General features: G+C 44.6%; 1 protein-coding gene across 34 annotated transcripts in view; it reads left to right on the forward strand.

Moving 5' to 3' along the window:
• The first annotated feature begins 751 nt into the window (after positions 1-751).
• FANCC (FA complementation group C) overlaps positions 752-12,241 on the forward strand; it is a 221,913-nt gene continuing 210,423 nt past the window's right edge. For 30 of the 34 annotated variants that reach the window (XR_012424987.1, XR_012424988.1, XR_012424989.1 and 27 more), the window contains exon 1: positions 752-937. The gene's annotated coding sequence lies outside the window, so the exon portion shown is untranslated. Of the gene's footprint in view, positions 938-1,172; positions 1,584-12,241 lie in introns of those variants that run through there. The other 4 variants (XM_074018019.1, XM_074018033.1, XM_074018044.1 and 1 more) reach the window with 1 other exon arrangement.

Consider the following 12,241-nt stretch of genomic DNA (forward strand, 5'->3'; position numbering starts at 1 on the left):
GCCGCCACCGCGCCCGGCTAATTTTTTGTATTTTTAGTAGAGACGGGGTTTCACCGTGTTGGCCAGGATGGTCTCGATCTCCTGACCTCGTGATCCGCCCGCCTCGGCCTCCCAAAGTGCTGGGATTACAGGCGTGAGCCACCGCGCCCGGCCCAAGCTGTAGTTTTATGATTATGATTTATGGTTATGAGGCATTGATTTAAGGCATTTTAAAGCTTAATTCGTCAGATTCTAGTTGAAAAGAGAATTCACCAACACAAGCTAATGCCATTGTCATAAACGGGAGTTTGGAGACAATTCTATTAGTATTTGTTTGGGTGGTTTAAGTGCAGCGTTGAACTGACTTGAACCCGACCACACACTGGATGGAACTGACGCGCGGCCGGGGAAATCCTTAACTGAAGATGGCTTTTTTGTGGGTGTCGCTGAGAACGCAGTTAGACAATCTTTAGAGGTTTTACCCCGTTGAGAAAAACTCAACTTTTCTTCCAAAGAAGTAATTTCCGTTTTATCTCCCCTACACTTTGAACAGACCATGGAAGAAGCCAGCGCCCCTTCTACGCGGGCGCTGCCGCGGCTGCTCCCCGCGGGGCCTCCTCGCGAGCCCGGGAACACCCGAGCGGTACCGACTCCGCGCACCCAGCGCCCGCCCCAGCCGGGCCCACTTCCGCCAGCGTCCCGGACGCGCCCGCCCCGCCCCACGGACCCGAGATTCGTCGGAATTTTCCCGCGAGGCCGCTCGCCAGGCCCCAGAATGCACCGCTCACACGTGTGCGCGCGCAGCCCCGCTGCCGAGCCACCGCGGGAAAATTCCAAAACCCTCAAAACGAAAAGCCAATCCGAGGCAAAGCCAAATTTTCAAGCCACAGGTCCCGGGCGGTGGCTTCCTTTCCGCCGCTGCCCAAACTGCTGAAGCAGCTCCCGCGAGGACCACCCGGTAAGCGGCAGGCCGCAGGAGGCGGCGAGGGCGGAGGCTTCCCCGGGGGTCTGGCCGACACGTCAGCGGCGGAGCGGGAGGAGGCGGCGAGGGGCGCGGGAAGGCTCGCGAGAGCGGGTGGGCGCGGCGGGCCTCGCGGTGGGCGAGAGGGGTTCCCGCCGGCGCAGGCTGAGGCCGGGGCTGAGGCAGAGGCGGGAGGTGGCGGGCGGTGCCAGCCCGAGGGGCGGGGCGGGGCGGGGCGAGCCGGGGCGGGAGCCGGCGCTGGGGTCTCGCGGAGGGAGCCCCCGGGGAGGCGGGAGCCGGGAGTGGCGTTTTGGTGGTTTTTGTTCATTGAGCGCAGGCGGCTATGTCCTCTTCGAAGGACAGGAGCGAAGGTGAATTTCTCCGCCTCGGACCCGTGGCAGCCGTGAAAAGCTCGCCCGTTTGAGCTGGTCGCCCTCGACGGCGGGCCTTGTCCTCCCCGGCCCTCGCACCCCTGCCCCCCAGCCCGAGTCGCCGGGGCGCCGGGAGGGGCGCGGTGTTGCCCTCCCGCCCTCCGCCTTTCCTTCCCGGAGGGAGGCGGGTTCGCGGGGGCCAGTGTCTTCCCTTCGCTCTTTTTGTGGACGCCAGGCCACATCTCCTTCGAAGCCCGTGAGAGATTTTTCAGGTGCTGTTTGTTGGTTGGTTTTGCTCTTTTAAATTTTTTAGGTGGGTGCGTTTGCAACTACGAACCCTCTGTAATCTTACGTGTCCAGCGCAGCGAATGGGGGAAAAGATTTGGAGTTTTATAACATGGGAAATTGGGCACCAGAATCTTCAGGGAAGAGACCAAGGAGTTTTCTAGCAAAGACCTGTATGTGCCTGGACTTTTGTTCTAATCTGAAATTTGGAAAACTCCCGGGCACCTGGTTTTATTCTAACCTGTGCCCCGTTTAATGCATCTAAACTGTGATGTGATTTGACTTAGCATTTATCAAATGAGCAGAGCACTTTCGGGCCACCCAACTTCAGCTCTTTGTGGCTGTCAATCACTGTCAGTGATATGCCCTCAGACAGATCGTTTTCTTCTTACTCCCCTCAAGGGTTGTTACAAGCGATAGAATTCATACCATGTGTTGAGATCATTCATTACATAAGCTTAGATAGAAAACATGTTCATTGCGACTTTATACGTTAAACTTAAATTGATGTTTCAATGTAATGTGCTGTACCAGAGTCACCTGGAAATAAGCACTCATATACATTATTCATGCACAAGAAAGGCTGCATCAAAAAAGAATTTGTTTTCCTAGATATATCAGAGGTCTTTTTCACCAGCTCACTACCCCCAGTAAAAGATCCTGCTTCTTGAGAATTGGACTAATTATACTTTGTATATTCTACATTCGAATTTATTTTTGCTTTATGAGGTCATATTCTCTCTTGATTTCTTGAAAAACATTTACCAAGACCTCAGAAAAGACAAGCAGGCTCTATATTGGTATTTTTTGTTCTGTTCTCTAATAAAAAGCATTAACTTGATTGATTGGCTGGATGTGGAGGATGTGTTGCTGCATGTATGTGCAACTGTGCATGTACATTTGAAAATAAATGGTACTTTTAACGAGTTCCATATTTCAGCTAGTAGTTCCAATAACAATTATACGAATTTCGTGTTTATGAAAACCAGCTACAGGGAGACCAGCCTGTCCAGTAGAAAGTTGGATTGATTATCTGGGCCATGGAGAGAGCCAAAGGAAACTCACATGGGTGGTAGTTCCAAGTTGGTAGTGGTAGGGCCTCAAATCAGGCTGGAAATGAGCACCAAATGATTTTAAAAAGTTTTATTTTAGACTGGGATATGTGTGTTCTCTGTCTTGTTTATGGATCTTGAGTGATTGACTTAATGTGAAAGAATACAGACAGGAGAAGTACATTCAATTTTTGCAGTGTTTTAATAAAAATGCAGAAGTGGAGAAGGAAAGACAATTCAGATAACAAGCAGAGCATGGTGGCTCATGCCTGTCATCCCAGCACTTTAGGAGGCTGAGGTGGAAGGATCACTTGATCCCAGGAGTTCGAGTCCAGCTCGAGCAACAGAGAGAGCCCTGTCTCTACAAAAAGTTAAGAAATTAGCTGGGCATAGTGAGTGGGGCTGTGGTTTCAGCTAGTCCCGAGGCTGAGGTGGAGGATCACCTGAGTTCAGGAGGTCGAGGACACAGTGAACTGTGATTGCACCACTGCACTCCACCCTGGGCAACAGACTGAGACCGTGTCTGGAAAAAAAAAAAATGATAATTCAGATTGGCCACCGAAGTTGGACTGGGGGCTAGCAGGCAATGGTTTTGCCTTCATTTTGAGATTGGCATCTTCTAACTCAAGTTTAATACGGGACTGAGGGCAAGAGGCCTGTATGCCTTTTATATCAGCATCACACTGTCTCGATTATGACAGCTTTATAGTAAGTTTTGAAATTAAAGGTATCCACATGGAAAGAAAAGAAGTAAAACTGTCTTTATTGGCATGATGCCGTATGTAAAAAATCCTCTGTAATTCACAAAAAACTGGAAGTAATCATCAAGTTCAACAACGAAGGTTGTAAGATACAAGATTAATAAATCAAGTGTATGTTTATAAGTTCATATCAAGGTAGTATAAGTTATCTAATGTTTTTCTTCATTTTCAAAATTCTTTTGGCTGTTCAGGGTTCCTTACATTTCCATATAAAGTTTAGTATCAATTTGTCATTTTTTTCAAAAAACCTGCTGTGATAGACTTTGTAGGAATTGCATTTAATTTTGCATAACTATTTGGGGGAGAATTGCCATCTCACCGTGAACCATGAAATCTCTTTCCATTTGTTGAGATCTTTAATTTCTCTCAACAATATTTAGTAATTTTCAGTGTACAAATTTTGCCCTTTTGTAAATTAATTTTGAAGTGTTTTTGATGGTGTTGTGAATTGAATTTTTAAAATTTCATTAAAATTTTTTATCGATAAAGCGAAAGCAAGTGTTTGTTTGTTTTTTTTTTTTGTTTTTTTTTTTTTTTTTTGAGACAGAGTCCCTCTGTGTTTGCCCAGGCTGGAGTGCAGTGGCATGATCTCAGCTCACTGTAATCTCCGCCTCTCAGGTTCAAGTGATTCTTCTGCCTCAGCTTCCTGAGTAGCTGGGGCTACAGGCACCTGCTAATTTTTGTATTTTTAGTAGAGGCAGAGTTTCACCGTATTAGCCAGGCTGGTCTCAATCTCCTGACTTCGTGATCCTCGTGATCCGCCCGCCTTGGCCTCCCAAAGTGCTGGGATTACAGGTGTGAGTAATCCCAGCACTTTGTAATCTTTGTAACCCAGTAATCTTGCTTTCAGCGCCCGGCCGAAAGCAAGTTTATTAAGAAAGCAAAGGAATAGAGAATGACTACTCCATAGACAGAGCAGCCGAGCAGCCGAATTATTTTTAAAATTTCATTATGGATTGTTGTTAGTATATAAACATGCACTTGATTTATTAATCTTGTATCTTACAACCTTCGTTGTTGAACTTGATGATTACTTCCAGTTTTTTGTGAATTACAGAGGATTTTTTACATACGGCATCATGCCAATAAAGACAGTTTTATTTCTTTTCTTTCCATGTGGATACCTTTAATTTCTTTTTTCCCTGATTAATTTATTTTTTGCCTGGTTTGACCCTCCAGCAGTTTGCTGAATAGACATGGAGTGTATATTATTAACTTATTTCTCATCTTAGGGGGAAAACATTTAATCTTTTACTGTTAGATATGATACTAACTGTAAGTTTTTCACAAATGCACTTTATCAGCTTGAAGGATTTTCCTTTTATTACTAGACTGTTGAGAATTCTTATGAACAAATGTTAGAAATGTTGCTTTTCTGCATCTATTGAGATGACTGGTTTTATTCCTTTATCAATATGATTTATTAACTGATTTGTGTATTTATACTAACCTTGCATTCTAAATCCCATTTGGTCATGTTATATAACCCTTTTTACGTATTGCTGGATTTGGTTTAATAATATTTTGTTTAGGATTTTTGTATTATGTTCATGAGTAATATTAGTAATATTTTGTCTTGCGATGTCTTTGGCTTTGGTATTATCGTAATACTGGCATCTTATAATGGGAGTGTTCCCTCCTCTTTTTTCAGAATTTGTGAAGGATTGGTATTTTTTTCTTTAAATGTTTGATAGAATTCACTCACAAAGTCATCAGTTCATGGATATTTCTTTTTTTTTTTTTTTTTTTTTGAGACGGAGTCTTGCTCTGTCTCCCAGGCTGGAGTGAGTGGTGCGATCTCGGTTCACTGCAAGCTCCGCCTCCCGGGTTTACGCCTTTCTCCTGCCTCAGCCTCCCGAGTAGCTGGGACCACAGGCGCCCCCATCACGCCCGGCTAATTTTTTGTATTTTTAGTAGAGACGGGGTTTCACCGTGTTAGCCAGGATGGTCTCGATCTCCTGACCTCGTGATCCGCCCGCCCCGGCCTCCCAAAGTGCTGGGATTACAGGCTTGAGCCACCGCGCCCAGCCGTGGATATTTCTTTATAGTGAAATTTAAAATTACAAATTCAGTTTCTTCAGTGCACGCGTGCATGTGACTTCTCCAGTGCAGGTTGTCGTACACGCGCGTGGCCGTGACTCCTCCAGAGCGAGCTTGTGCACGTGCGCGCGCGCCTTCTCCAACGCCAGCTCCCACGCACTTTCTCCAGCACTGGTTCCCAGGTACACACGTGACGCTTCTCCAGTGCTGAGCTCCCGGAGTGTGTGCGGGCTTTTAATTAAGCGCCCACTCCTGGTGAGTGTGCTTTGCCAGCGCTACCTCCCTGGGGTGTGCCGCTTCCCCAGCGCTGGCTGCCGGGCTTGGGTGCCGCCCCAGCGCCTGTTCCCAGGCGTGTGCACATCTCCAGCGCTGGGTCCTTGGCATAGGTGCTTCTGCAGCGCCGGCTTCTGTGGTGTGCATCTTCCCCAGTGCAGGCTCTTGTAGTGCGCCGTGATCAGCCGCACCCAGTGGTCAGCTGTGTGCCCCAGCATCCCCTTCAAGCAATTTTGTAACTGAGTCTCTGTGGGACAGCTCCCTGTGAACACCTTTTCCTGGCGCCCTAGAGGACTGATTTCTGGCAGGTTACCAAAGGTGGTTTTCTAGCAAGTTGTGCTGGTGCAGCACCCACGGAGACCTCTCTCCTATTCAGTGAGCCATGGCTGTGCTCCCTCCAAAAAGTTCTTGGTCCCCTTTCTGGGAAGAAGCGGGTATTTTTCCTTAGGGCACCCGCCTCAGCCCTAGGGGCAGTGGCTTCTTATATCTGCTATTCCTCTATTTTGTAGAATTCTGTTTACTTCTGACTAGCCAACACCTTGTTACTCCAGTCCTGTTACAGTGAATAGTTCTTGACTGGACATGGTGACTTATGCCTGTAATCCCAGCACTTTGGCAGGCCGTAGGACTTGGGAGGATTACTTGAGACTGAGAGTTTGTGACAAACCTGAGCAACATAGCAAAATCCCTGTTGTACAGAAAACACAAAATTATCTGGGAATGGTGGTGTGTGCGTGCGTGCCTGTAGTTCCACCTACTACGGAGGCTGATGTGGGAGGATCGTTGAGCCCAGGGGGTCGAGGCTGCTTGGAGCCATGATTATATCATTGCGTTCCAGCCTAAGCGAGAGTGAGATCCTCTCTCTAAAAAGAAAAAAATGACAACAGTAGCAATAACTCTTTATAGTTGACTTTCTTTATTCAAATTATTATGCGGTTTCTTTTTACTGACTGGACCCAGACTGATTTATCACCTTTGCTCTGACATTCCTCAATAAATCACGAGTGGTGAGAGTATTTAGTCTCTTCATTTTCTTGAATTGTGAAAGTTAATCCTAAGGTTACTCCCACTTCCACGTGGCAAAAGACACGTTTGGGTGAGAGCGTGTCAGGCTTTTATGAAGTGATGAAACTGCCTTTCCATGCCTTTGCAAATTAGAAACAGATTATCATGGAAAGTGGGGTCAGGGATTAGGAGGGGAGAAGAGGACAGGTTAGAACTGTGGTTGGCCTTATGGCATCCAGTGGAAGGTTCCCAGATGACCTGACTAGATGTGACTATACTTCTCATTATCTTTCACCCCTGTTTTTCTTTTTTCAGATTTCTGGGGCTTGTGTTTTCATTTTCCTCTAGAGCCCCAATGACGCTTTTGTAATTCAGAAACATTTTATGTATAATATAAACATTTTATGTACATTTAGCTATTTTAGTGGAATCTGAGATCTGTTACTCTGGTGACTACCCATAAGACAGTTTGAGGCTGCAGTTTTTCACACACACACACACACACACACACAGATTCAGAGGCGACTTTATTTAAACAGTATGAATTTGGCTGGGTGCAGTGCTGTGCACCTGTAGTTCCAACTATTTGGGAGGCTGAGGCTAGAAGATTGTGAGTTCAAGTCTATCCTGGGCAAAATTGTGAGACCCTATCTCTGGGAGAAAAAAAAAGGTGGTGGGGGGGGGCTATGACTTTGTCTGCGATTCCTTCTTTACCTGGGTCCATTCAAAGGTATGGACTTGCCAGCCACTTTTGTTTCTTTTGTAAGATTTTAGAGGTGCCATTTACCTTAGTGACTTCCAACACCCTCCTATGGGGCTGGTTCCTTTTTGTTGTCATTTTGTTTTTGTTGGTTGTTGTTGTTTATTTGAAGCAATCACATTATAAGGCCTCATACTTAGCCTAATCCTATTTTTGTAATTATGCTTGTACATTCAATTGCAGTACTCAATAGATTTCCTTGTTAACTCCTGATTTTTTTTTTTTTTTTTTTTTTGAGACAGAGTCTTGCTCTGTCTCCCAGGCTGGAGTGCAGTGGCACGATCTCAGCTCACTGCAAGCTCCGCCTCCTGGGTTCACGCCATTCTCCTGCCTCAGCCTCCTGAGTAGCTGGGACTACAGGCACCTGCCACCACGCCCAGCTAATTTTTTTTATTTTTAGTAGAGATGGGATTTCACCGTGTTAGCCAGGATGGTCTCGATCTCCTGACCTCGTGATCCGCCTGCCTCGGCCTCCCAAAGTGCTGGGATTACAGGCATGAGCCACCACGCCTGGCCAACTCCTTATTTATTGATGACCATTTGTGGTTATGCATAATGACTTTTCCTCTGTCCTTGTGCACTGCAGTTCATATTATTGCCTTACGTATATATGCCTGTTTCCACAACTCTTAACCAACTTCTTTAGTGTATATTCTTTTTTATTATATAACTGCATTGATGTCTGTTGAGTGCCAGCATCCTTTTCTCCCTTCTCTGTCATAACATACCCTAGATTTTCTTTTAGTAGTCACGATTGTATGGGCTCTGGGGAGCACTGATCCTACCTCTAGCTCCTGGGGGTTTAGTAGTCCCGACTGTGTGGGCTCTGGGGAGCACTGATCCTACCTCTAGCTCCTGGGGGTTTAGTAGTCCCGACTGTGTGGGCTCTGGGGAACACTGATCCTACCTCTAGCTCCTGGGGGTTTAGTAGTCCCGATTGTGTGGGCTCTGGGGAACATTGATCCTACCTCTAGCTCCTGGCGGTGGACTTTGATGGGTTTAAGGAGTCTGTTTTGTTGATTTGTCACAGTCATGGGTTAGAGTTGGGCATAAGCTCAAGCAAGTCTAGTCTGAATATATCTGAGGTCCGTCTCTTACTTGGAATGCTGGAACAGAAGTATGTACTCTGTTTTTGGGTGGTATGGATATGATGTGACTTCTGTAATGGCTAAAGCTGTTTTGCTATCATGAGGGAAGCAGGATGGAGAGATAGATCAATAGTGAAGTCTGCTCTGTTTTTGGACTTGCCAGTTTCTTGAACCAACAAATTCCCCCCCCCCTTTTTTTTCTCTTTTGAGACAGGGTCTTGCCCTGTCAACCAGGAGTGCAGTGGCATGATCATAGCTCACTGCAGCCTCAAACTCCTGGGCTCCAGCAATCATCCCACCTCAGCCACCTGAGTAACTAGGACTACAGGTGTGCACCACAGTGTCTGGCTAATTAATTATTATTATTATTGTAGACACAGGGTCATGCTATGTTGCCTAGGCTGGTCTTGAACTCCTGGCCTCAAGCTGTCCTCCTGCTTGGGCCTCCCAAAGTGCTGTGATGAGAGGTGTGAGCCACCATGCCTGGCCTCCTGTTATTGTTTTAGCTGGTTTTGCTTGGTGCAGCAGGGACATTTAATGCTTACTAAATATTTATATCTTCCCTCACATTTCCAAGTTCATTTGCAGCTAGGTAGGACATTGTGATTGTTCTAGCCAATAGGTTTTAAGCAGGTTGTTTCCAGGTAGAAGCATTTAGTAGCAGATTCCTGACCTAGCTGTCTCTCCTTTTTGCTGTGGTGATTATAGAGGCTAGGTGTTGAGATGTCTGAGCACCTGTCATCTGGATCCATGAGTGACTGTGGAGTAGAACACCAGCCCCACCCCACAAACACGTATGTCCCACATAACATATTGGACATACAGTATGAGAAAAAAGTTACTACATCGTAGCTTAGCTTATCTTGATGAATAGAGTTGGGTTTTCAATTACTAGAAACCAAAGGCATCCTAGGTGATATAGTATAATTTTGTAATTCTTAGTGTGTATTTGGTAATTTACAATATATGCAGATTATACATTGTAATTGATTGGTAAGACACTTGTCTGAAGGAATCAGTTATATTTAGCCCTAGCTTTCTGAATTTGGTGTACCCAAACATGACCTTGTCCAACATGGATTGTAATGATTCCTTCACCTATCTACCGCTACATAGCAAAGGTTATAATAAAACACTATATAAAACATAGATTTGTACAAATGATATCGAATTGCTGCTTTTGCTTGAAGCTGTTAGCTAGGAATTTCTAATCATAGGCCGTAAGAGTGAGTAACCCTGTATTAGTGGTGTAACAGCATGCATTTTGTTTATGAAGTAGTATTTTCTGCAGTATTTGGCACCCAAAAGAATATCTTCTGTTTCTGATTCTGACTAGTACCATTCGACTTTTTAGTCATTATGCTAAAAAATTGTCAAAGCTACTGAAAGTTTTACTTGATGATAAGTATTTTGATTAGTGGTGACTTTTTGAAACTATGCAGCCAGTTTTAGGAGTAACATGCAAATATTTTTATATGAAATGGTATAATATGATTGATTTTATTTTATCTTAAAATCAGTTTTATTATAGTCTGAAGTTGTAAGGAAGAAAAGTGCAATACAAGTGTCTTTTTCTTTGTTAGAGATGCATCTCACTGTGTCCCCCAGGCTGGAGTGCAGTAGTGCAATCATAACTCCTTGCAGTCTTGACCTCCTGGGCTCAAGTGATCCTCCCACCTGAGCCTCCCGAGTAGCTGGGACTACAGGCATGAGGCAGGCACTGTGCCTGCCATTAAAAATATCTCGAATTTTGGTAGTGACATTCCTTTGAAGGTATTAAAAGCTAGAAATTTGTTTCATTATATCAGAGTTTCTGGTATCTTTATTTAGTTCTACACGTGTGTGCTGTACTCATCTAATGTTTGCCTAAAATTGTACTAAGTCTTTTTGGTTTTAAAATAATTTAAGTCTAGGCCGGATGTGGTGGCTCATGCCTATAATCGCAGCACTTCGGGAGGCTGAGGCAGGTGGATCAATTGAGTCCAGGTGATCAAGGATGCAGGTCAGCTGGGCAAGGTGGCTCCTGCCTGTAATCCCAGGACTTTGGGAGGCCAAAGTGGGTGGATCACTTGAGGTGAGGAGTTAGACACCAGTCTGGCCAACATGGTGAAACCTGCCTCTAATAAAAATACAAAAATAATTAGCCTGTTATGGTGGTGCGTGCCTATAATCCCAGCTACTTGAGAGGCAGAGGTACGAGAATCGCTTGAACTCGGGAGGCAGAGGTTGCAGTGAGCTGAGATTGGGCCATTGTGCACGTGCGCACACACACACACACACACGAGCAGTTGTTTCATTTAAAAATAAAACAACTAAGTTTTAAAATTTAAAGCCGAAGTTGTTTAATTTAAAAATAATTTGAGTTTTTAAGAAATTATCTATTTTTGAGGCAAAATGGTGAAAATAGGACAAGTGTTTGAAAATATTCTGGTACTTGGTCAGAACCACTTTAGGCTATGTTGTTTTGTGGCCAAAGTGGCTATAACGAAATGACTATGTATTATTTTAAAAATATTGTTACTGAGGTATTACTGATGAACATGAATGGATTAATATTGTTATCATGGGAGTGGTTTGTTATAAAAGCGAGTTTGGCCCTCTGGTGCTCTGTCACTGTGTGATGCCTTCCATTGTGATATGACCCCTCAGTCTTAGACTTCCCAGCCTCCAGAACTGGGAACTGGTACGTTTCTGTTATTTGTAAATCACTGAGTCTCACCTATTCTCCTATAGCAGCACAAAACAGACTGAGACAGGCAGTCCGGCAACTCCAAGTCTGAGTTCCCTTCCAGCGGCAACTGGCAGGAGTGAAATCCTGACTGTCTTCTTTGCAGTCAAATGCTCTGCCACTGAGCTATACCCCCGGCTGTCTTCTTCGGACAGTGCTGTTTTTGAGTTGCCACAAGCCTGTCTAATTGCTTAGTCATTTAACTTATCTGTTGTGGACATTCGAATTTATGACCTTTGTCTAAAGTAATTTACTAAGTTTTGAATAATTTTGAAATGCATTCAGTTGTTAAACTAACACTTAGAAAAAAGTGGACAGATCAGAACAAATTTGTCATACTTGGGAAATTACTGCACTAATCAGGGTTCTCTGGGGGACTTCTAAGTTTCATATCTGTAGAAAAGATTATTATTATTCTGGAGCAGTAAGATACTATATACCCTTTATAAATCAGAGCTTTTTGTTCTGTTGATTTTGGTTTTATAAGCATTTTTTTAAACTACTTCTTTTGGTTTCTTAATTTATTTCTAACATTACTTTGGGTAATGGCCCTATTAAAAGTGCTTTGTACTTTCCAAAGTATTTTTGTGTAGATTATATGGGATTCTCACAATAACCATATGTGCTAAGGTAAGATAGGCATTTTAAAAAAAGAAAAATAGGGCTGAGCACCTGTAATCCCAGCACTTTGGGAGGCAGAGCTGGGCGGATCACTTGAGCCCACAAGTTCAAGACGAGCCTGGGTAACATGGCGAAAGCTTGTCTCTACACAAAATACAAAAATTATCTGGGCGTGGTGACATGCAGCTGCAGACCTAGCTGCTTGGGGGGCTGAAATGGGAGGATCACTTGAGCCTGGGAGGTTGAGGGTGCAGTGAGCTGTGATCATACCACTGCACTCCAGCCTGGGTGACAGAGGGAAACCCTGCGTCTAAAAA

The sequence above is a fragment of the Macaca fascicularis genome, chromosome 15, assembly GCF_037993035.2.
Source record: "Macaca fascicularis isolate 582-1 chromosome 15, T2T-MFA8v1.1".
Lineage (NCBI taxonomy): Eukaryota > Metazoa > Chordata > Mammalia > Primates > Cercopithecidae > Macaca > Macaca fascicularis.